At 39.6% G+C, this 23,089-nt stretch overlaps 2 long non-coding RNA genes across 7 annotated transcripts in view; one reads left to right on the top strand and one right to left on the bottom strand.

Annotated features, from left to right (window-relative positions):
• LOC138741895 (uncharacterized) overlaps window positions 1-7,967 on the top strand; it is a 30,590-nt gene extending 22,623 nt beyond the window's left edge. For 4 of the 5 annotated variants that reach the window (XR_011343859.1, XR_011343856.1, XR_011343857.1 and 1 more), the window contains exons 7-10: window positions 2,319-2,459; window positions 7,061-7,256; window positions 7,397-7,666; window positions 7,842-7,967. This is a non-coding gene — a long non-coding RNA (uncharacterized lncRNA). The remainder of the gene's footprint in view (window positions 1-2,318; window positions 2,460-7,060; window positions 7,257-7,396; window positions 7,667-7,841) is intronic. The other variant, XR_011343860.1, reaches the window with a different exon arrangement.
• The window catches only part of LOC138741896 (uncharacterized), a 39,958-nt gene extending 20,603 nt beyond the window's left edge, over window positions 1-19,355 (bottom strand). Inside the window, exons 1-3 of one of the 2 annotated variants that reach the window (XR_011343863.1) lie at window positions 19,140-19,355; window positions 14,801-15,093; window positions 3,747-3,898 (exon numbers count right to left, since the gene is read on the bottom strand). This is a non-coding gene — a long non-coding RNA (uncharacterized lncRNA). The remainder of the gene's footprint in view (window positions 1-3,746; window positions 3,899-14,800; window positions 15,094-19,139) is intronic. The other variant, XR_011343861.1, reaches the window with a different exon arrangement.
• Between the last annotated feature and the right edge of the window lie 3,734 nt (window positions 19,356-23,089).

Here is a 23,089-nt window from a genome sequence, read left to right as displayed (position 1 = left end):
TCGTCATCATCCTGGGCTTGTCGAACTTTCACTTAAATATATTTGTTGCTCTTCGTAATCAATTTAGTAGTGCTCTTAGATATTATGGAGGAAAGCTAAAGAAGTCTAATTGGGATAACGTTGTTATCAGATACTTTTGTGGCATAAATATGTCTATTCATTTGCCATTCCTTTGTTAAAGTAAAACGTAGCAGGAACTTCTTTCTATAGGAAATATATCAAACAAGAATGAAGCTTGTGTGAAGCATATAGGCTTGTTGCTCAAATGGCTTGCTTATCTGATGTAAATACTTCATTTGTGGATTTGCAAACTGGAATTTCCTCATATTTTCCTCTTACTGGAAATGTTTAATTCTCAGAGTCAACTTTATTTTTGAGCATCTATACCTCGCTTCTTCTTTACTAGCCATCACCAATTAAGCACTCTGGTGAAAGGCTGGAGACAAGATGGTAAAAGATTGTGGTAATTTCATAACTAGATCTGTTTGAGTTCAGGCTGTGGTCAATATCAGCTCCAATCTTTGTCCAAGTTTCGTCGATGTGCTTGCTGGCTTACCTCCTGCTTGGACAGTGCTTGAATCACAACTCATATTTTATCTGATTGCAATATGTGGAGAGACCACATACTATGGGTCTCCTTCAGAAACTATGCTTGCTTTTGGTTGCTCTTTCTGTTGAGGCCAGCAGCATCGACTGAGCAGCAGCATTTAGCCGTTTCTTAACACTTAATGTCAGCATGGTGGCTTAAAATGTAAAATGTTGATAACCAGATTGCATTAACATCTGCTTCTCTGGTGTCTGTTCATTTCTCCTCCCCCAACATCTCTCCCTCTGCCTCCTTTTTCCAGCTCTGCATTTACAGAGCCACCTCCTTCCTCTCCTGTCCTATCCATAGCCAATGGACACCTTTTGTCTGTTGGTCTGTGCCCTCCCCCTGCTTGTTCTTTCCTTCTCCCCAGGATTTTTAATCAGGCAACTGCCTGCTTTTTGCTCGTACCTTGAAGAAGGGCTTGGGGCTGAAATGTTGATTATACATCTTTGCCTCCTAGGTGACCCACAAGAGACCTGCTGGGTTCCTCCAACACTTCTGTGTTTTTTTTATACAATCACAGAATCTTCAGAATTTCACGTTTCACGTGAATCCATGTTTTCATATCCTTCAGTGAACTTGTCCTTCCCAATCCCTTGCTATATCTGCAGCTGGGAAAACCTTCCAGATCTTTTTGCACTTTCTATTCTCATGTGTCTTCTGATTTTAATCGTTTCATCATTAACAAGGACTGCCTTTGCCCTGAGGTCTAAAATTCTCATCCTTCACCTTTTGACTTTTCGAACACCTGTTAGACCTATTTTTTTAAAACATGCCTTTGGTCTGATATGTCACTCCCTGGCATCAAATTTTATCAACATTCTACATTTTAAGCCACCACGCTGACATTAACTGCTAATTGTTGCTGCTAAGTAGATGCTGCTGGCCTCAACAGAAAGAGCAACCAAATGCAAGCATAGTTTCTGAAGGAGACCCATAGTTTGAGGTCTCTCCACATATTGAAAGCAATTCCCTGCTTTAACAGCTGTATCTGCGACAGTTTATGAAGGTATGCTGATGACCTTTTCCAGTTTATGTGAAGGGAAGTGATGCATTTTGAAGATTAATTCCCATTGAATGTGAAAGTGACAAATGCAGCGCGGCTTCGATGGAAGCAGTCACCTACAGCTGATTGAAGGCAAAGCTCACAACTCTTCCGACTATTGAACAGAACAAGATGGTTTTTATTTAGTGTGATCTCAAGAGATCGGAGTTGAAGTGTGAGGGAGGAATAACAATTAGATCTTTAAAGGTTCGCATCCAGGTTTATTAGGACTGCAGACTCTGATATTTGTAAGTAATGTAAAGCTGTTGATATTCCGTGAAAGAAAAAAGACAAATACAAAATGCTGGATGAATTCATAGGAGTGTTCGTAGGAGGAAAAAGTTATTCAACCAACTGGCCCCAAACATCGGTAATGTGTTCTACCTCCTATGGACACTGTGCGGCCTTGCTGAGTTCTTCCAGCATTTTTGTGTTTTTGCTACAATCGCAGCATTTGCAGAATTTTGTGTTTCAGACAATCAAATATAAATAACCCTGTACAATGAAGATTTTGCTTCCAAAACACTTTATGGATTTTGGATCAAGAAAATGAACCTAAAATTTTCCTATCACATGCCGTTTTTTAGATATGACCTATTTTTTGTGATTTCCTGCCATATTTTAAATCTACTTCAAGCTACAAAACCGTGTCATTGAAAATGCATTTTCTGCATTTGCACTTAGACTCCTTCCCTGCTGATCTTGGTGCCGTCAGTGATGAACATGGAAAAGTGGTATCAGGGCAACTAGAATTATTGTTGGACACTGACGTGAGAGGCATCAGATGCTGAATACAAAGAAAAATCAGTGGCAAAACATTTTTAGGTAGGTTGAACTAACGCAATGTGTCAGCATCATTATGCGATTAAACATGTTAAATTCAATCAAAGTTAATTTAATGTTTCTCCAACTTCCCGCATGATACGTCAAATCTGAAATTATCTTTGTTTTCATCTTGAAGTTGCCTAACATAATCCCTAATTTTAATTCAGGAAGCAAACATTTTGGAAAAAGTTGTTGTCCAATGTAATCTGTAATTAAACCATTATACAAAATTTGGGCCTTTTTAAATAGGGGTGTAGAGCTTCAGCTGGTAACATGTGGGAACTGGTGGTGCCTTTTTAACTCATCTGCAGTATTAACGTACATCATCCAAACTTCCTGACTGAGGTGCGATGTTATACATGACTCAATAGTATGGTTTAAATATATCCGAGTATGGGCTGCAGTCATCCCAAAACTCCTTCTGGATACAGTGACTCTTGACTGAATGTTATTACAGAAGTTATAAAGTGTCACAGAAAAATCATTTACATTTCAGAAATGTAAAACAAAACCTCAGGTTGTGTGATAAAGAAGGGAGCAGTGGTGTGAGTGGGGGGGATGGGGAACAAGAAGAAGAAGAAGAAGAAGCTTCATTTTGGTTGACACCCATGAGGATTCTGCACATAAGAACATAACAAATAGGAGCCTGCCCATCGAGCCTGGTCCACCATTCAATGTGATCACAGCTGATCTAATGATAGGCACATCTCCACCTACTTGCCTTTTTCCCATATCCCTTAATTCTCTTACTATGTAGAAATCTATTCAAACTTAAATATATTTACTGAGGTTGCCACCACTGCCTCAATAGGCAGCAATTTCCATAGATTCACCACGCTCTGAGAAAAGCAGTTCCTCCTCATATCTGTGCTAAATCTACTACCATGAAACTTGTGGCTATGCCGTCTAGTTCTGGCCTCCCCTACCAATGTAAACAACTTACTACCTCCATCTTATCGAGGCCTTTCATAATTTTATGTTTCTATAGGATCCCCTCTCATTCTTCTAAATTCCAATGAGTACAGTCCCAAATGACTCAATCTCTCCTCATAGGCTAAGCACTTCTTCCCTGGAGTCAACCTGGTGAACCTCCTCTGCACCGCCTCCAAAACCAGTACATCCTCCTGCAATTAAAGAGAATGGAACTCCACACTGTACAACAGATGTGGTCTCACCAGTACTTATACAGTTACAACATGACCTCCTTGCTCTTAAATTCAATTCCTTGAGCAATGAAGGCAATCATTCCATTTGCCTTCTTGATAGCCTGATGACTTGCAAACCCACCTTTTTCAATTCTTGCACAGGAACTTCTTCCTGCATGGCTTCCTGCTACAATCGTTTTCCATTTAAATAATATTCTGATCTTCTATTCTTCTTTCCAAAATGGATAACCTCACATTTGCCAACATTATACTCCATCAGCCAGACCAATATCTCTGCAGACCCAAACAGAAATCAACTTCAATTAGATTTCCCATAATTATTAAATTTTAATTTTTAAAATTTAGACATACAGCATGATACAAGCCCACCAACCCCTGCTACCCAATTACACCCAATTGATCTACAACCCCCTACATTTTGAAGGGTGGAAGGAAACCGGAGCACCTGAAAGAAACCCAATGCAGACACAGGGAGAACATGCAAACTCCTGACAGACAGCACTGGATTTGAACCTGATTCACTATAGCAGCTTTGAGCTAACTGCTACGCTAACTGTGTCTTCATTAAAATTCTGCTCAGCTATCTCATTTATGTAGAAGTAGGTCAAAGTTAAGCTAAATATTAAATATCAATGAAGAACATTTTTCAAATATAAACACTTGCTTAATTAATATGTAATAAGATTGACGTAATAACCTAAATTAATCATATCTTGACTTAATTAAGTTGGCCCTGACAGGACTGTTTTCGTTTAATCGTGCAGTCATGAATTATTTATAACATGATGCAGCAGAGGAAGTTGAACAATTGTTCTCAGTTTTAGTCAGTGGAAGTAAATCATTATTTCAGTGGTTGTAATATTTGACTAAAGTTCTGTGTCAGTTCTGCCAAGTTTGCATTTCTCAAAGTTTGCGTTCATCTGATATATTAGTAGCCTCACGTTGGATTTACAGTTTCTTCTGTAATGCCCATTGTTTAGTGATAATGCCCATCCTTCAGAGAAGCTCATTGATCTTCTCCCATCCCCCTTCACCCCATCTAAATATTTTTCCATGGTCTATGAATTGGTTGCCATGGGAAAACATATTGTGACTGCAAAGCACAATTACCCTGGAACAGTGCTGATCTTCAGAAATTTTCCTGATTCCACAGTACAACATCGGGAGATATTGCTCATGTCTTGAGGGAGCCGCAGGCAAAGCTTAGGGGATTGTGATCTCTGAGAATGGCTCTCTCACTGCATGCCAGTGTCCCAATTTCCCCTTCCATCTCTTCTAAAGGCTTGACCTGATCTTGAGTCTTCCCTTTCCTCTCAATTATGCTGGAGCATCAGGTAATGACCACTGATCATGTTGGGGCTTTGCATCTGGAGCTCAGTTTGCTGATTGTTGGACTGAAGATTGGTTGACTGCAGGATCGCTGGAGGTGAAGCCATGGACATTCAGTGATTCTTGGGGGGGGGGCTCTCTTTTGCTTCTCTTTCTCTGAGCACCCATCAATTTCTGCCTTACAGTAGATGAAAGGAAATTTCATGTAATATCACATTATCTGTTTTATTATAGGACAATAAAATAATTTTGAATCAAAGTCCTCAGTTTAAAGGATTAATTTAAAGCTTGGCCATAGCACAGACTGCAAATTTTGTCCTCAAACCATTCAATGTTCTGATGCATGTCTTGAACTTCAAGGGTAATTGGTAACAACCTTACAAAATTAGCTGTAATTAACACTTTGGAAAGCTTTCTTCTTCAGGATCAGAATCAGATCCTGAATTTATTGTCATGAAGAATTCATGAAATTCAGTGTTTTGCGGCAGGGTCCTAGTGCAAACATTCATATTATAACCATCTTACAACATTACTATAAAAAAATAACAGTGCATGAAAAGTAAGGCAGTGTCTTTGGTTCATTGATTATTCAGGAATCTGATGGCAGCGGGGAAGAAGATGTCCATGTGCCATTGAAAGCAACAGACTGCTGTTAAACATCAAGTTTCCATAATGTGACGGGCATGTAGCATTAGCTGAAATGTTATTGCCATAATTGACATAAGGAAATGTCAACTTTTCAGATATAAAGAATAATGTCACTATTTGTCTTCTCTGCATACTTCTGGCATGATATGTCATGCTATTATCTGAAAAATTGATGGACAAAACTCCCTTATTATTCTGCTGAGATTGAGTGTTTCTGCTTTGATATCTGGATTTGTCACCATTTGACCCAGCAGAGAGAGAGGACTGCCAACTGAGTCATGGTTGACTATTTAGAAGGCCATAATATGATCAGAGGATTCAGATATCATCAAATTAATCCTAACCATTTATACCATCGTCAGCAGGAGACTTACTGCTTTATTACAATGTTTATTTCAATATATTAGGCAGTAATATTGTAAGAATTGACATGAGGGAAACCAAGGTCATTGGCTGAGACCTATGAATCAGTTCCTGTGCATTAACCCTTAAGAATTTGGAAAAAGAGACTGAGAGACATCTTCAAAGTGAGGAAGAATAAGAACTGATCAATGGGATCTTCTCAAAACAGAAAAAAAGGGAGGGATGGGGACTCAGAAATTCAGCAATGTCTCTATATGGCAGGGGTTAATCTTAAACTGGGTTGCTTGAATCAGTCAAGTGCTTTGTGCACAGACAGTCTGCCTGGAGACCATTGAATGTTATGTCATGTCATGATTGGTGTGATGTGTGTAATTTGTTTGTTGTGCATAACCAACAATTGCAGAAGCAGGTCTTCATTGGAAAGTTAAAGCCTGCTTCTGAATAAGAGAGCTATACAGCTCAGAAACTAGCTCTTTGGTCCACCTCACCCATGCTGATCATGATGCCCAACTATACATCTTCTATTTACCCTCATATACTTCTCCTCTTTTCTTATTCATGTTTGTGTCCAGATGCCTTTAAACATTGTAGTTGTACCAGCCTCTACCACTTCCTGTAACAATTCATTCTATATTCTCACCACCCTGTGTGCAGGAAAACTTGACCTCAGATCTCCTTTGTGAATGTTTCCCTCGCACCTTAAAGCTATCTTGTTCCAGAATCCCTCCACATAAAGTAAATGTCTTCACATGAGAGGCAGCCAGAAAGTCTAGCATTATAGAATCTAAGGATTTTCTATAGGAGAGTAGGAGTTTGCCTTTTGCCTACTCTGTGATCATCTTGCTTGCCACTGTGAGTTCTTTACAGATGTTCTTTCTGGCATATTTTCCATCTGTAAATCTCTCCAAAAACTTACTCCATTGTCCCATAATAGTAATTCAATTTAAGACTTGGCCATAGCACAGACTGCAAATTTTGTTCTCAAACCATTCAATGAATGGAATTCTGTTGAATGACTTGAACTGAAAAGGAAATTGCTAACAATCTTACAAATTAGCTGTAAGTAACAGTTTGAAAACTTTTCTTCTTCTGCAGGATCAGAATCAGAATATACTACAAACCCTACCAACCTCCAGCTTTACGCCTTTCCCCAGACACCTGTTTGCCTAATTCCTCACTGATTATCCTGCAACTATGTACAATCTTGCAACTTCTGGGCCAACAGCAGTTCCTCAATCAAGTCCATTAAAAATGGATGTACTAGCTTTCCACCTCTCTGGCTTTCTTTCGGGTACGTTTTTTTGTCAACACTGGATGCATTCATTACTGCATTTATGATACTTAATTTATTATAGATTGTGGAATAGTATTGGGTATGTATTTAAGGCATGTTTATGGTGTTCCTTTCTGATCTGTAACATTTAAATTTAGACATACAGCATGGAAACAGGCCCATTTGGCCCACGAGCCTGTGCTGCCCACAGTTCATCATGTAGTTCATCAACAAGGCATGAAAGTCCCATCCTTGAGGGAAGTACCTCAACATCATTGATATTAATCCTCAAGAAGAAATAAGTGGATGTATAAAGAAAACGCCTTGGTAATTGCATTTAATTCCTGATCCTCGCATTAATCATCTAGAGACATATTATGCAGTCCAAAACAAATTTGATGAAAGATTTTGGAACTCAACCCTTTCTGGTATGTTGAATTACTTCAGTTATGCAGGAAGTTCATTAATAAAAATTTTTCAGTTTATTAATTTCTTGATATGAGAAAAGTATATGCAGAGCCTAATTTCAATAACTGAATTTGATGAATCTTAGTTTTATAGGCACTAAATTTCATTCATTCTTTTCTCTTAATTTATTTGTAGATTATGATGTCTTGACACCAACAACAATGGAGAGAGAAAAGGCAGATAAATTTATTCTTACAGACATCCCCTTGCTGCCACAATTGTGTATGCAGATCTAAACATTCCAACAATAAAGACACATCTACAGTGGTTCCCAGTGAACTGTCTTCCTAATTTTTTTCAATTTTGCAGCATTATTGCTGGTTAACCCTGATTATTTTCAAAATCAGGGTTTCTATTATGTGTGAGGCATTTTTGAAGGTAGACCAAGTATTTAATTTGATTGCATTGAAATTTAACAGATCCGAAAGAGACCTGTTGGATAGATGTAACATTTTGAATGTTCTTTCTTTTGAGAATTTCATTTGATTTCTGAATAGATATTCAGAAAAAAAATAGACAAATTCAAATTTGAATAATTTCTATCTACCGGTAATTAGGATTTCAGGTGACAAAGCAGGAAAGCAGTAAGGGAATTCCAACAATGTTGGAGGTGGGATGTGATTCTTTTGATATCAAATGAGCTGAGCTTCAGAGTATAATGGTAGTTCTTCCTACAACACTATTCATCCATCTTACCTATATCAAGCTCAGATGGGAAGTAAAACATGAAAGTCTGCAGTCATTGTGATTGAAGTAAAAACACAATGTCAAAGAAATACAACAGGTCAGACAGCGCAAAGATAAAGATACAGAACCAAGTTTCGGCCTTGAGCCCTTCATCAAGGTATAAGCATAATTTTGGCAGGCGCCTGAACCCGAAGTTCAAGTTTATTATTACCTGCCTTTACATATACCACCAAACAATACAGCATATCTCTGGACCATGGGGCACACACATACACACATAATACACAGCACACAATGATCACATATTGCAGTAGCTACTAACAGCAGTGTTTCCGAAATGAAGTACGTCCACACCACATGAGGGTGAACCAGTAACTGGCTTTATTTGAATCTCTCATGCTGCTTTTAGGGGACAACCCACTTCCTGTCTGAGGCCCACTGGTCTATGGGAGTGACATTAGTGCATGGCGGAGTCACTGCGTGCCCAGCGACATTCAACCAAGAAGTGGCAACATCTCCCAGGCAAACACGAGCTTCTCCTGAGGAGGGAAGGGGGGCCCCGCGCCATCTTGTACCAACTGACTGGGGTGGCGATTCAGCCCATCATACAATGCAGTTGCTCGGCCCGCTACATTATAATAGACTTTAAAATAAATAAATATACCCATAGATCCATAATCTATAGATACATAACTATAGGTACAGGGGTGTGTGTGCGTGCATGAGCGCACACGCATGCGTGCAGACAGGACTCTTTGGATGGTGCTCCTGTAATCATCTGTTTGAACTGGTGCCCTCTGGTAGACATTTTAGGTTCATTAAATCACAGACAAACAGACTTAAAAACAGTTTTAACTTAGAGCCATACATGAACTGAATACTGCCAAACATTGAATATTGTGTTTTGTTTTTATATTTTTTTTGTTTGACATATGTCTGCACTGCTCAATTTCATTGTACTCTCTCTATCTGTCACAATGAGGGCCTGTACCTTGGCCCCCCTCAGCCTTCTTAGGAAGTGTAGGCGCTGCTGTTGTTCAGATCAGAAGTTTCATAAAAAAGAACAGACTGAAGTGGTCTACTCAATGGACACATTGGCAATCCAAATCAGAATATAATGTGGAAAGATGTGAGACTATCCACGTTGTCAGAAATTTTGGAAAGCGATATTTTTCTTTTTTGAAATAAGAGAGACTACGAGGATTCAATGAGCAGCTAGAGGAACTCAGTGGGGAACATCTATTCAGCATCGATGAATAGAAATGGTCAGTCAGCATTTTGTTTCAGGACCATTTTTAAAAAAAAATCACTTTCTAGTTCACACTCCATCTCAGAGACATGTTTAAAAGAATGTCACAAAAAATTCTTTTTTTTGGATATTTTGTGTACAGCCGAATACAAATTACCTCGCTCTATTAAATCATGAAGAATGAATGTGTGGGCACACATCAGTCTCTGTGCATTAGTACGTGTCAGTGTCTGTGAACGTTTTTGCTTTTGTTTACAATTTTTTCAATGGGTTAAGCACTTCCAGAATAGATGTTGCTCAGATCAGAAGTTTCATAAAAAAGAACAGACTGAATAATGAAGTGGTCTACTCAATGGACACATTGGCAATCCAAATCAGGAGAACCTCCAATCCATCCCTTCAATGAGGTGAGCACATTTGAACAAGAAACCTTGCTATAATTCTGGTAATAATCGGAGTTGCTGGGGTAGGGGTGGTAGTGGGGAGTTGATAGAGTAACACAGTGATATAGCCACGGGAGCTACTGTTAGTGAGAAGAATGCCTTTTCTCTCTGAGTCGGCATTTCTCCCCAATGCCTTGGTTTCCTCTCACATCCCAAAGTCATGCAAGTTGTAAGGTGAATTATCCCCCTGTCAATTTCCCCTAGTTTGTGGGTGAGTGGTACGATTTGGGAGGAGTTGATGGGAATTGGGGGAATAAAAAATGTGATCAGTGCAGGACTAGGGTAAACAGGAGGTGTGGGCTCAGTGGACTTTCTTGGTGATGATGTTGTCCCCTAGCAGCAAATGCCGATTGCTTGCTGTATTTGCACACCCTCATTGACTGATCTGTGGACAAGGCGGCGTCAGAATCTCTGAGCATGAACACTGTTTGGTCTTGATAAATGGTCCTGAAACAAAATGCTGACTGACCATTTCTATTCATCGATGCTGCCTTGCCCACTGAGTTCCTCTAGCTGCTCATTGAATCCTCGTAGTCCCTCTTCTTTCAAAAAAGAAAAATATTGCTTTCCAATATTTCTGACAATGTGGATAGTTTCACATCTTTCCACATTCTGATGGCCACATCCTCACCCATTTACTTGGCATATCTTTATGACTGTAGTCTTCTCAGAGTTCACAGCACTCTTCTTCAGACTGAATACCCTATATCCATCAAATTGCCCCGAATATTGTGCTAGTGACAAACTCAAAAAACTTTTCTCAAGCGTGGCTTCCCTTTCATAAATCCCTATTAACTCTGGTGTAACTGTGGAAGCTTGTACCTTCTCTATAGCTTAAAGTGTTATTAAAACCAACATAACTTCAGTCAAGAAAATATTCCCTTTAACTGAAAAATACTTGGTACCTCAATCAGCAAACATAGAAGGATTTAAAAAAAGGGAACAAACGGTTAGTAAAGTAATTAGCACACAGCCATAACAACACGAGCAACCCTGGTTCAAATCCAACGCTGTGAGGAACGTGCATTCTCCCCATAACCTGCATGAGTTTCTGGGTTCTCCAGGTTCCTTAAACCCCCCACCCCCCCAATAAGTTCAGGGTTGGTAGGTTAATTGGTGTTCTTGGGCTGCACGGTCTTGTGGATCAGAGGGGCCTGTTACACGTGGGGTATCTTTAAAAATGTTAAATCAATTGCACTTTTTGCATCTCCCTGTTGTGAACTCATCTGGGCAAATTTTATGACCATTTTCTTGCTTACAAAGAATTATTTCCCTGCAGGCAAGTATTTAAATTCCCAACCCAGCCCTCGGTGATAGGATCCATAATAAACAAATCTGATATTGTGTATAATTTGGATTCATTTTAAATGCATTGAGCCTCTCCGTTCAAGGCTTGTCTGTTATTTTGTGCATTTCTCACTGTTCTGCCTATGTGGCTCTGTGGTCCAGCAGTGACCATGATCCTGCAGCTCATCTTATGGCAACAGCATTTGACTCCAGTGGCTGTAGGATGATTGGAAAATTAGATACCTATTCACCAACAGGCAATTTGCCAGATGAAGACATTAGGTCCCAACATGACTCGTGAAGTTATTGTTTATTTTTGTTTATTTAATCTCCAACTCTGGTAATTTCACATTATTGAATTGGGATTTGATGAAACTTTTATTTAAAAGGTTACTAACAAGGCTCTTCTCAAGGGCTTCTGGCCTCATTTGCATTTTGTGTGACACTCTGGGTAACATTGTCATACAATATGGGTAGGAGTAAAACACGGAAGTTTGCAGACACTGGAAATGCTGGAGGTACACAGCCAGTCTCACAGCATCCATAGGAGGTAAATATTTGCAGTAACTGGATTGTCTTTTGTTACAAAGATCAGACATAAAAGTGAGCTCATCATGAAAAGCAGGGAAAACGCAGGTGACAAAACTAAAGCAAGAAATATGATCATCAAAGGTACAAGATCAATCTAGGCTTCTGCTATCAGCTACTTGCTCCTGCCCTGATTCTATTCCAATCCAAATATGGTCTCCTTTCTTTCCCCATCCCATTTCTCTTCTTTCTTTCTCACAGAGAATTGATTCCATTGTTGCATCTTTGCTCAGCTTCTCCCTTCAATTATTTTAACAAATAAGAAATTAAACTAACTGCAAAGATTAATCATCAACAAATAAGCCATGAAAAATGAATTTCATAAAACAAGCTTCAGTTAACAGTCTCAGCAATAGCTGTGCTCTTGGCAAAACGTGTTCTCATTCTGCACGAGAATAATATGCATCCATAAAATATGTTTAAAGAGTGTGAGAATAATTTGGTGTTCTGTACCTTTATTAATGGTATTTATTATTGAAGACATTTGCTGCTGAGTTTAGCACTTTACAAGGGAAGGAAGGCCTGAAACTGGTCTCCATTGGATACAGCCCCACAATTCAATGTAATCAACTACATCTGCGGTAAAGATCTGCAGAATTTCATAGCCAAGACCCGAGGAATATGCAGTGGATAATATTAACTGTGTTAACCTAATTCAGCCAGTCTCGACCTTTTTTCAGCTATGGCCCTCCCAGGACTCTGCTCAAAGTTTATGGTCTCCTTTCCCTGTGAAGCAGTCAACTTTTTTTTCCTTACTTTTCTCCTACCAATGACATAAAAAAACCGAAATAAAATTTATGCTATGTGAGGTGAAAAGAAAACAAGGTTTTTACTTAAATGTGCAGAGGCCCCAGTGGGTGGGGGGGGGGGGGGGGGGTGGGGGGAGGGAGTGTAGGGCTCCTGTTGAGAATGGCTGATCTATCAAGTAGTTGCAAAATAAAATTTCTCAAGTTTTAATCATCATACCTAATTTCTCATATTATGATGCAGGCATGTATTTACTATTCAAATGCTATGTCTATCAAATTAAGAATGAGCATTGTAATTCAGGTACTGTATTTAGTTCTCCATGACTGGACAAATGCTATTGGTGATCTACATTAATCTCTTAAGTTAATATACTCAAAGAACAGGTGTGTATTTATCTCAGCGAAGGTTCATATTTCCACAAAACTTTGTGAAACAGCAGGTTTCCTCTCAGAACACGTACATCAAAGCACACAACAAACGGTTATAATGGTGTTACTGGCATAAAACAAATATAATCAATCCTCCTGCTGAATCATTCTGGTTTGTTGAATTCAAATCCTAGTAGCACATACATAGGCAAGTTTGCACATGAGCATGAAAATAGGTCATTTATGCTTAAATCAAACAACCCCTGGGTTGATTGACTTGTTTTCACAGAAAGCCCAGCTGACTTCAACAGAAGGATGGAAGGTTAGAAGTTCAGATGTGCGCATTTGTTTGCATGCCAGGGTTTACCAGCAACTTGGCGGAAATATTGTCTGCTGGTCTTTGTGGCAGCTGATTGTGGAAAGTCCCTGTCCCTTTAGAGGGTGACTTGATACTTCAAGGAACTGATACCATTAAAATCAATCCTCCCGTCATGGATAAATTAGATTTGGGTTCTTGATGAAGGGCTCAAGCCCGAAACATTGCACCTCTACTGCTGTGTCTGGGGTTAGATGGGGGCAGGGAGGCAATGGATGGCTGGGGGCAGTGATGGGGGGGGGGGTGATGGACGGCCAGGTGGTGACAGATGGCTGGGGGCAGGGTGTGCGATGGATGGCCAGGGTTAGGAGCAAGGTGCTTGGGTCTAGGGGCTCATTTTTGTGGAGTGCCTGCAGTCAATTCAGACTTCAGCCGCTCCGTAAAAAATGTGCAGGAGTCCTGGTGGAAAAACTATGGGATGGAATTCCAACTCAACAATTTTACACTGCTAATGGAGAAGGAAATTTGCAAAAATGTTATGCTTCTCAGTGGCTGTGTAAAAGTGTCTAAATATAACATGAGAGGCTCAAGCAAAGACAAGCTGATTCCAATGGATAGATGCCACCGACCTTTGTTCTTTCCAATGAATATGTGAATACACGTGTCATGTGTCATGAATTCTGACATGAGAATAGTTTTTGTGCATTTTAGTCATCAGGAAAATTTAAACAAAGGTTTATATTTTCACCTCATTCTGACTGCCTGAGGGAAGATTCTAATTCATCAATTCCCACAACAAAGCCTAACTCAAAGGGAAAGTGAATTGGCTGTAGCTGTTTGAAGATTAGCATGTAACAGATCTAAACCACTGGCTGATTAACTTGGGGGTAATGACATTTCGAACAGCAAACACACTAAATCTGTTTCAGAGCTTATTGGGAAAAGTAGCAAAATGTCAGCATAATGCATTATTGTCTGCTGCTCTGAGTATGAATACAGATGTCCTGTACATTCTTGTTTTCAGGCTCAGTATTTTAGATTGTTAACAAGATTGGTCTATGTCCACTGAAGCAGAGATCATACCCTTCGCTCAATTATGTGCTTTACACAGCTGCTGCATTCCAGGAAATTATTCCCATTTTCCCAGAATGCATGCTGTATAAAAAATCTCGGAACGGGAATGAGGGTGCCATTCCTGTTCCGATATTTTACCTACTAGACATTTTCCTGGATTTCCTGCATTCTAAACTGAACTGCAGGCATTCTGTGACCAAGGAGCTAATGAATACAATGTAGCCCTGGTGCGTAAAGTGCGCGACGTTGCAGCGTGTGATTTTCAAATTTGCATCAAGCAGACATTAAGTTATCAGCATTGGACACATCATGAATTCAAGCATGAAACTAACCTGCATTTGAATAGTGCTATACATAATCGATGCAAGCATTAAAAGCACCTCTGGATCAACAGCCATTTTCCTCTGCTTGAAGAATATGTCGGACACATACGATTCACGTCACAGTCGACGTCAATGCAGGGTGCTGTTCGTCCCACGTATGTTATATGTCATGGTCAATGTCCCTCCCCTTTACATACCACACTGCTGGTATGCTATCTAAACGTGGTCAGAAATGGAGATTTGCAGAATGACCACTGCTGGGATGCCAGGAGATTCTTCTTAATGGTAAAATATGGCAAAGGCTGTGTAACAAAAACATTATTGAGAAAAGGGTAAAGGGCTCAGATACAGCATCGTGTATTCTATATTTTTTGGGTAAGCTGCAGCTAACAGTGGGTAATCAGTGAAAAAAATGGCTTGATTAGGAAGAAAAATTAATGTATTGTACTTCAGTAGCAGCTACTTTGAAGCCCCAAGGCACTTTAGAGCCAATTAAGTTCTTCTAAAGTGCACCAAGCTACTTTTGCACAAATTGCAAAGTTGGAGGAGAGACAGAGTTGGAAGTGGGTCGAGTGGGTTGTGTTGGTAAGTAGATTTTAGAAGAGTTTAAAAAGGTCCCGGGGTCAGGACTTTGGCCTTTTAATTGGGTAATTGAGTGAATTGGCAAGGACCAATAAAGGGTGAGTTAGGTAAAGGAGTGGCCAGCTAGGAGTGGCATATTGAAGGAGTGGGGCTGCTTGAGAGACTCTGGCGAGCTGAGGATGTGCTCCCAGAGATAATTTTATGTTAATTAATTTAATTTAAGAGCTGGTTATGGAGGCAGTTGGGGTAGTCCTGTGCTCTGATCACAGAATGTAGGAGGTCAGAGACAGCTCAAATGTTCTTGATGACTATACCTTCAAAAGGTGCATCCAGATGCAAAGCCTGAGAGACTGTGTTAGGGAACTAGAGTTGCAGCTGGATGAGTTTCAGATCGTAAGGGAGGCAGAGGCAATCATAGATAGGGGTTACATTCACCCCAGACAGACAGGAGCCTGTTTTATTTTATATGACCTACCAGGGACAAGTTGTGGTGGTCAGATCTCTTGTATGGGGGATGGTCCCTAGGCTCAGAAGAGAAGGGGGGGAAAAAAGGAGAGCTCTTGTAATTGGGGACTCGCTGGTTAGGGGAGCAGATAGCAGATTTGCTGGATGAGATTGGGGCTCCCAGTTGGTATGTTGCCTCCCAGGTGCCAGGGTCAGAGATGTCTCTGATTGAGTGCACAGCATTCTGAAGGGGGGAGGGCAAACAGTCAGATGTTGTGGTCCACGTGAGGACCAATGACATAGAAGTGGGGTGAGGACCTGAAGAAAGACTATACAGAATTAGGAACGAAGTTAAAAAGCAGGACCTCAAAGCTGGTAATCTCGGGATTGCTGACTGTGCCACATGCATTGGAAGATGTGGCGGATGAATGGATGGCTAAAGAGTTGGTGCAGGGGGCAGGAGTTCACATTTATGGATAATTGGGATCTCTTCTGGGGAAGATCTGGCCTGTACACAAGGGACAGGCTACACAGGACCTGGCAGGCAGGTTTGGTAGAGCTGTTGGGTAGGGTTTAAACTAGTTTGGCAGGAGGGTGGGAATCAGAATGAGAGTGCAGAGATTAGGGTAGAAGAACATTTAGATTTAAAGGGAGAGAGGAACCAGGGGTAATTGCTACATTATATGCAGAAATCTTTTTTTTTTTGTAAATGTGTGAAAAAGAAAAAGTGTATATCATGGCTATTGTGATTTATGGTGTGAAAAATAAAAAATTTAAAAAAAAAATATGCAGAAATCTTGAAAAGGAATTTGCATTTTGCATTTGTATCAATTTTCATTTCCTTTGTAACTTTTATTTTCAACCCAATCGTTTTGAGTGTAATCACATTTGTAAATCTAGGAAATAGAACAATCATTTGTAAACAACATGCACAAACAAGGAGGTATGTGGTAAAAGCTCAAAAATACTGGAAGAACTCAGCAGGCCATGCAACGTTCATAGGAGGTAAAGATATATTAACCAACATTTCGGCCCTGAGTCTTTCTTTGAGGTATCTTGATATCTGGATAATATCTAGGTAGTGCTTGTAATAATGTATGCTGATGGATAAATACTGAATTCCTTTGCAACATTGATTGATTGTTAATTGTATAATTGTGATTTTGCAGAATTAGCAGATTCTATATTGGAAGATTACTTGCAATTTCTTGTCAGTGCCAAGCACCATTGCTTTGATCACATTTTCTCCCTCTTTCTATTTTTCAAGTATGAGGGAGAGACAGACTGAGAGAGCATCAAGCAAAGTTACAGCCTCCTTCCCACCAACCTCTGAAATGAACCTGCCCCCGTCTTCAGAAATTATGACCTTGATTTGTGGCTTTTCTGCAATATTCTCTGACTTTTTAGATATATCATATACTTAAATACATATTAAGCACAAATTGAATGTGAAAATAAGAAAAAAAAAGCCTGAAGAGTGCTTCTCAGATTGGTGGAAGGCAGACAATAATATTCTATAGGGATCAATATTAAGTCCATGTTATTTATAATTAAGATCAATAACTTGGACCTGAGAATCAACTCCTCAATTTTAAAATTTACACAAGATATCAAAATGTTACTGCTGAATTTACGTAGAGAATTGCCAAAGACTTTGGGTCAAGTGCAAAGAGTAAGCAGATTGACAACATTTTAATAAAATGCATGCCTCACGCAAATAAAATGGAGAAAAATCAGAAATGTCTATTATAATGTTGGCAAGTAAATTGGTGGTAGGATTGTGTCCCATTTTGTGAATCCTTCAGATCCCGTATTCAACTTTTACATTTGATCACTTCGTGGGTAATCAAACATACAGCTAAACCAATGCCAATCCCATGAGCTCCCTCACTGCTACCAATTCTTGAAGTTTCAATTTCTGCAGTACATTGGTTAATGAAGTAGCGAAGTGATTAAGTTAACGTAATCAACAGTGTTGCATTATTTGTAATGCACGGAATTGCTGGAGAAACTCAACAGGTCAAAGTTTCTCCAGCACTTTTATGTATTGTACTGGATCCTACCATCTGCAGATTTTCTTGAGTTACATTTTTTATTTCACTTTACATGCATACTGCACTTTATTTCGGCACAGAAATGGGATTCATGATTTGTGACTGTTTCAGGAATGTATCAAGTTAAAGATTTATTGTATACATGGTATTGGTTATAAAATAGCCAGTTACGTAGTTAATTTTTAATGAATATTTTATTTTGATTTCCATAGACTCATAAGATTCAAACTTTTAAACATTCATGTAACATACAGAGTCTGCATTTTTTTCCACCCAGACCCCTAAACCCACCCTTGTACAACTGAAAATACAGTCAATTAAATTACATCGAGACAAATTCTGGTGGAGTCAAAGACCCCCACATAAATCTAGGAAAAAACAATCAGAAACGCGAAGTAACAAAAGATAAAAAATTTGACAGAACTTTAATTAAATTAAAATAATTTAAATTAAAAATAAATTTTAAAAACTCAGAACAAAACAGAGAAAAAAGAAACCTGTGCTATGTCCCACTTCCTTGATCACGTTTATTTCCCTGTTGGGTCGGATTGCTAAAGTACCCCCAGTTTGAAGGGGTGGGGGAGGGCTAATCAATCTGTGTGCTAATATATTTCAAGTAAGGTTGCCACACCTTAATGGATGTGTTCTATTTCTTACTTAGATTGTATGTGATTTTCTCCAGGGGAATGCAACTTTGCATTTCCATATTCCATCGTGTGGTATTTAGTTGGAAGTCGGACTTCCACGAAACCGCTATACACTTCCTGGCTACTACCAATGTGACCTTCACAAATGGAATTTGGTATTTGGACGAGTTAACGATTCTTTAAACTTTAATACAGTCTATAGAATCTTGCAGACTTTCAGTGAAATAATCAGCCTTAGATTACAGCATCTACAGTTTTTGTGCTGCTCTTGTTTGTTGAGCACTTGTGTCTTGGTAAGTTTGTTCAGTTGTAGATTACAGTTGGATAGAGGACCAACAGGAACTCAGCCAATCACACAGCGTCCATAGGAGGTGAAGGTATATTACTGACGTTGTGGGCTTGAGCCCTTCTTCAAGGTAAGTTCCAATTGAGTTCTTCCTGCATTTCTGTGTGTTTTTACTGCAATCACAGCACTTGCAGACTTTTGTGTTTCACTTCAGATATTACTGGTGCTATTTTAGGATCAACTGTGTTGTTATAGTTTCTTAGATTAGAAATGTAGTATGTTGTAAAACAAACCCAAAGTGTTGCTATTCAGGTAATCGCTCAGTTGTCCAGTACCTGTATTCTGTAATTTCTTCCTCGGACTGCTTTTCATGTCACTTCAGCAGCCTTTGTTGAAGCATGGGAGTTGTAACCATTTTTTTGTTCACCAAAACCATGACTTTGATGGTTGGAGATTCATCCATAAGCCTCGAAAGAGTTAATTTATCATAAGATCCTGTGTAAAAGCCTTGCCCTTTTCCAGTTGAGTGAGCTCAGCCTAAATTGTTGCTATGCTGGTGCTACTGTCACCAGGCAACGACAAAAGGAGAAACAAATGTTTTGAAATGCTTTTAACTATCCTCCTAGTAACATGGGTATGGAGCTTCAGTCTGCTTAGGGCTCTCCTTTTCATTTTGCCCTGACTGTAATTACATGGAATGCATTAGTAGTTGAGATGGATTAAATACTTTATTTCATGCAGCATTTCTACAGCTCCTTATGTCAACCTTCCCCTCTCTCTTTCCTAAGTTTTCTAGGCATAAAAAGAGAACAAGTACCTGTAGTTTGGGAGCAAATGGGAATGTGGTTTTGAGTTGAAGGATTAGCCATGATGGGGTTAATTGTATTGAAAAGCTAAATGACTTGTTCATGTTCTCCTTTTCAATGATACCACCTTTATGACTCCAATCAATCCTTCTGACTTTTTAGGTGAAAGTTAGTGCTTCAGGCTTGTTCCAAGTACCAGTATGAAAGTAGCCAAAGCATTCACTACAAATGGGTAAAAATAGGCTACACTTATTTGTTTCAACCTGTAAGAGACTGAATATCAATTTTATCAAACAGTGGGTGTTGGATAGATGTAACAGGTTGCCAGAGAAGGTGAAGGGTACAATTATAATGTTTAAAATCCAGTTAGATGGGTAAATGGATATAAAAGGTGTGGAGCAGCCATTTTCAATCTTGTTTTTGGCTATGTTCCCCTTAGGACTCTTCAATATTTATGGACTATGAAGCAGCCATATTTTGGTTTCTTCCATAGTTCAAACGACTACATAAAAATCATAATTTGTTACGTGAGGTGTAAAGAACATGAGAGTTTTACATAAATGTGCTGTTGCCCCCAGGGACTCTGTCGGGGTCCTCATGATAATGGCTGGTTTAGGGCAGTGGTTCTCAACTTTGTTTTTCCACTCACATGCCACTTGAAGTAATCCCTTACTAACCACAGAGCAGCTATGCCAATGGTGCTTTGTGGTTAGTAAGGGATTACTTAAGGTGATACGTGAGTGGGAAAAATAAAGTTTGACAATCACTGGTTTAAAGCGAGTGCAGGCAAATAGGACTTGTTTGGTCTTTACGCGAAAGTTTGGCCCACAGGGCCTGTTTCCATGGTGTAGAACTCTATGATTTGATGTAATTATAAGAGCTACTTGTCTACATTCAAAATATTAATGTAAACAATGTCATTGTAACTGTTGAAACTGAATTTATGTCTTCACTGTGAAAAAAATTATTGGAACATAAATTTTCTGTATTTACGTACAGATTGAGAGGTGGAGAGTTTTAGGCAGGGAATTTATGACTTTGAGACATGATACCAGAGATGGATTTCAGATTTCAAGAAGCCAGTAATGCTGAGTTCCAATGGCTTTAGGAAGATTACAGAGCAGAATGATGGGGGGGGGGGGGGGGGTGGGGGGGAGGGGGTGGCGGTGGTGGGGGGGGGGGCGGAAGAAAATCCTAAATACAAGGCATTGTCAGACTTTGAAGTAAAAACACACCAAAATGCTGGAGGAACTCAGCTGATCCTTTTAGCATCCATTTTTTAAAAAAAGGCATATTGCCAACATTTTGAGCTTGAGCCCTTCTTCATGGAATAAGCAGGATGAGGCAGAAGCAGGAAATCTCTGAAAGTCTCAGAATTCAGACAATGCCGGCTGGGGGAGGAATCCTGATCAACAAACAGTGTTAATTGGATATATTAAGAGAGGAGGTAAGAATTGATCATGTCTGTGCGAAAGGAGAGATAGGGGAAGGTGTGAGGGTTTGGGGGGGATTTAAAAACAGCCAGAGAAATTGATATTAATGCCATCCAGTTGTAGGGTGTCCATCCAATCTGCGGGTGGCCTCAGTCTGCCAGTTCATGAGACCATGGACAGACATTTCAGCAAGGGAATGGGATGGGTAATTGAAAATGGTGGCCACTGGGAGATCCACACTATTGCAGTGGACAGAGCCGATGTGCTCAATAAAGTGATCTTCCAGTCTGTGTTCAGTTTCTCTGATGAAGAGGAGACTACAGTGGGAGCACTAGATGCAGTAGTTGACCCCTGCAAATTCACAAGTGAAATGTTGCTTCACTTGGAAGGACTGTTTAGGGCCCCGAATAGTGCTGAGGGAGGAGGTGTGGGTGCAAGTGGAGCATCTCCTGCTGTCACAGGGGTAGATCCAAAGGGAAGGTAGGAGAGGACAAGGCAGTCACGGAGGGAGTAGTCCCTGCGGAAGGCAGAAAGGGAAGGTTAGGGCAATGGTGGGATCATGTAGTATGTGTGGGAATGGCAGAGGAGGATATATTGGATGCAGAGGCTGGGTGGTGGGGGGTCAGCATTTTGGAGTGTTTTTATTACAATTACAGCATCTAAAGATTTCTGTGTTTCACCTAGTGTCAGACTTGTATCCACTGTAAAGCAATAAGTTCAACGGATGATGGCTGAACAAAACATGGTAGGTTTACTGAATTAACTGATTCAAGAGTGTAACCAATGGGAGAGTGGTCAGATATACTGGAATCATAGAGTCAGCTGATCATCGACATCAGCCTAGTACAGTTTGGTATATCTGTGTGGACAAAACATGAGGCAAACAAACCAAGAAACAATCCCTTCTCCTTAGACTCCAGCAGAAAACAAAACTTTAACTGTCGAATAAACTGGATATCACTCACAGCACGTCTGTCCCTCACTGGCCTTGTCAGCCACCAGCGACCCTGCAGCAGTTGCAGACAGCCCCCTTCCTAAATCTTCGATTCTGACTCACAGCACAACTAGTCTAATTTGAACACTTCCAATGTTATTTTACACTGAAAATCTATTCTGCTAATATGAGGGTTGTCAGCATCACACTGGTACAGATTATATTTTTTCCAAATTATATTCAAAGAAGCAGAGAGAAACCAAGCAGAGCTTACAATCGTGGAATCTTAAAACTTCCATATTTAATAAATTAGATTGGTCCAGAGCCTGAACCACTGGAGGTTGGTGTTATTATGTTAGGGAGTACAGTAAAAGCTCGTAAAATACAAATTAGAACTAGAAAGCTCAGTCTTAATATAAGAATCTAATATTCTTAAGCTTCATCTCAAACAGTTAAATACATTAAACTGAGGTCAAGCAATACTATAACGCCCACAATCACCGAAAACCAATTTCAGTTCACCCGGATCCCCTGATTAATATCAGATAGTTTTATTTTATCAACAACAGAAATTACGAAAATGGCGTTTTATTCAAGCACAGTTTCCTTCCTTGACTTCTGCAGCTGAAGTTGATCAACTCCCCCATGTTCTCTGTTTGCTGCAGGAGAGTGACACACAATACAATCAAAATTAAATTGTAGGGGTCTGTGTGAGGGGAGAATATATTATTTCTTTTAACTTTGTAGAGCAGGTGGTATTTGACCATCCCCTCTTGGGAATAAATTAATGGAGGCAATGATAGAGTTGAATGATTCTGTTATGAAACAGCTGCAGCCCAGAGAATAACAGCTAAAGAATAATGAAATTAATATTTTTGTCTCCCAGATAATATCTAATGAAAGAATTTTCATATATAAAATTAAAAAGAAGTAGATTCCAACTGATGAAGCGAGTAAAGAAACAAGAAGCTGGAAGTTACGGTCTAGTTGCCTGGACTCGCTTGTACTCTTCCTGAAATATTTTAAATTAAGTTAAATTAAATTTATAAATACGGGTTCCCCAGCGTGGAGACCTGAGGAGGGTGAGTTAGGTATCAACAATTTTTGTTGAT

The sequence above is a fragment of the Narcine bancroftii genome, chromosome 8 (assembly GCF_036971445.1).
Source record: "Narcine bancroftii isolate sNarBan1 chromosome 8, sNarBan1.hap1, whole genome shotgun sequence".
Classification (NCBI taxonomy): Eukaryota; Metazoa; Chordata; class Chondrichthyes; order Torpediniformes; family Narcinidae; genus Narcine; species Narcine bancroftii.
This window is presented reverse-complemented; position numbering and strand designations above follow the sequence as displayed.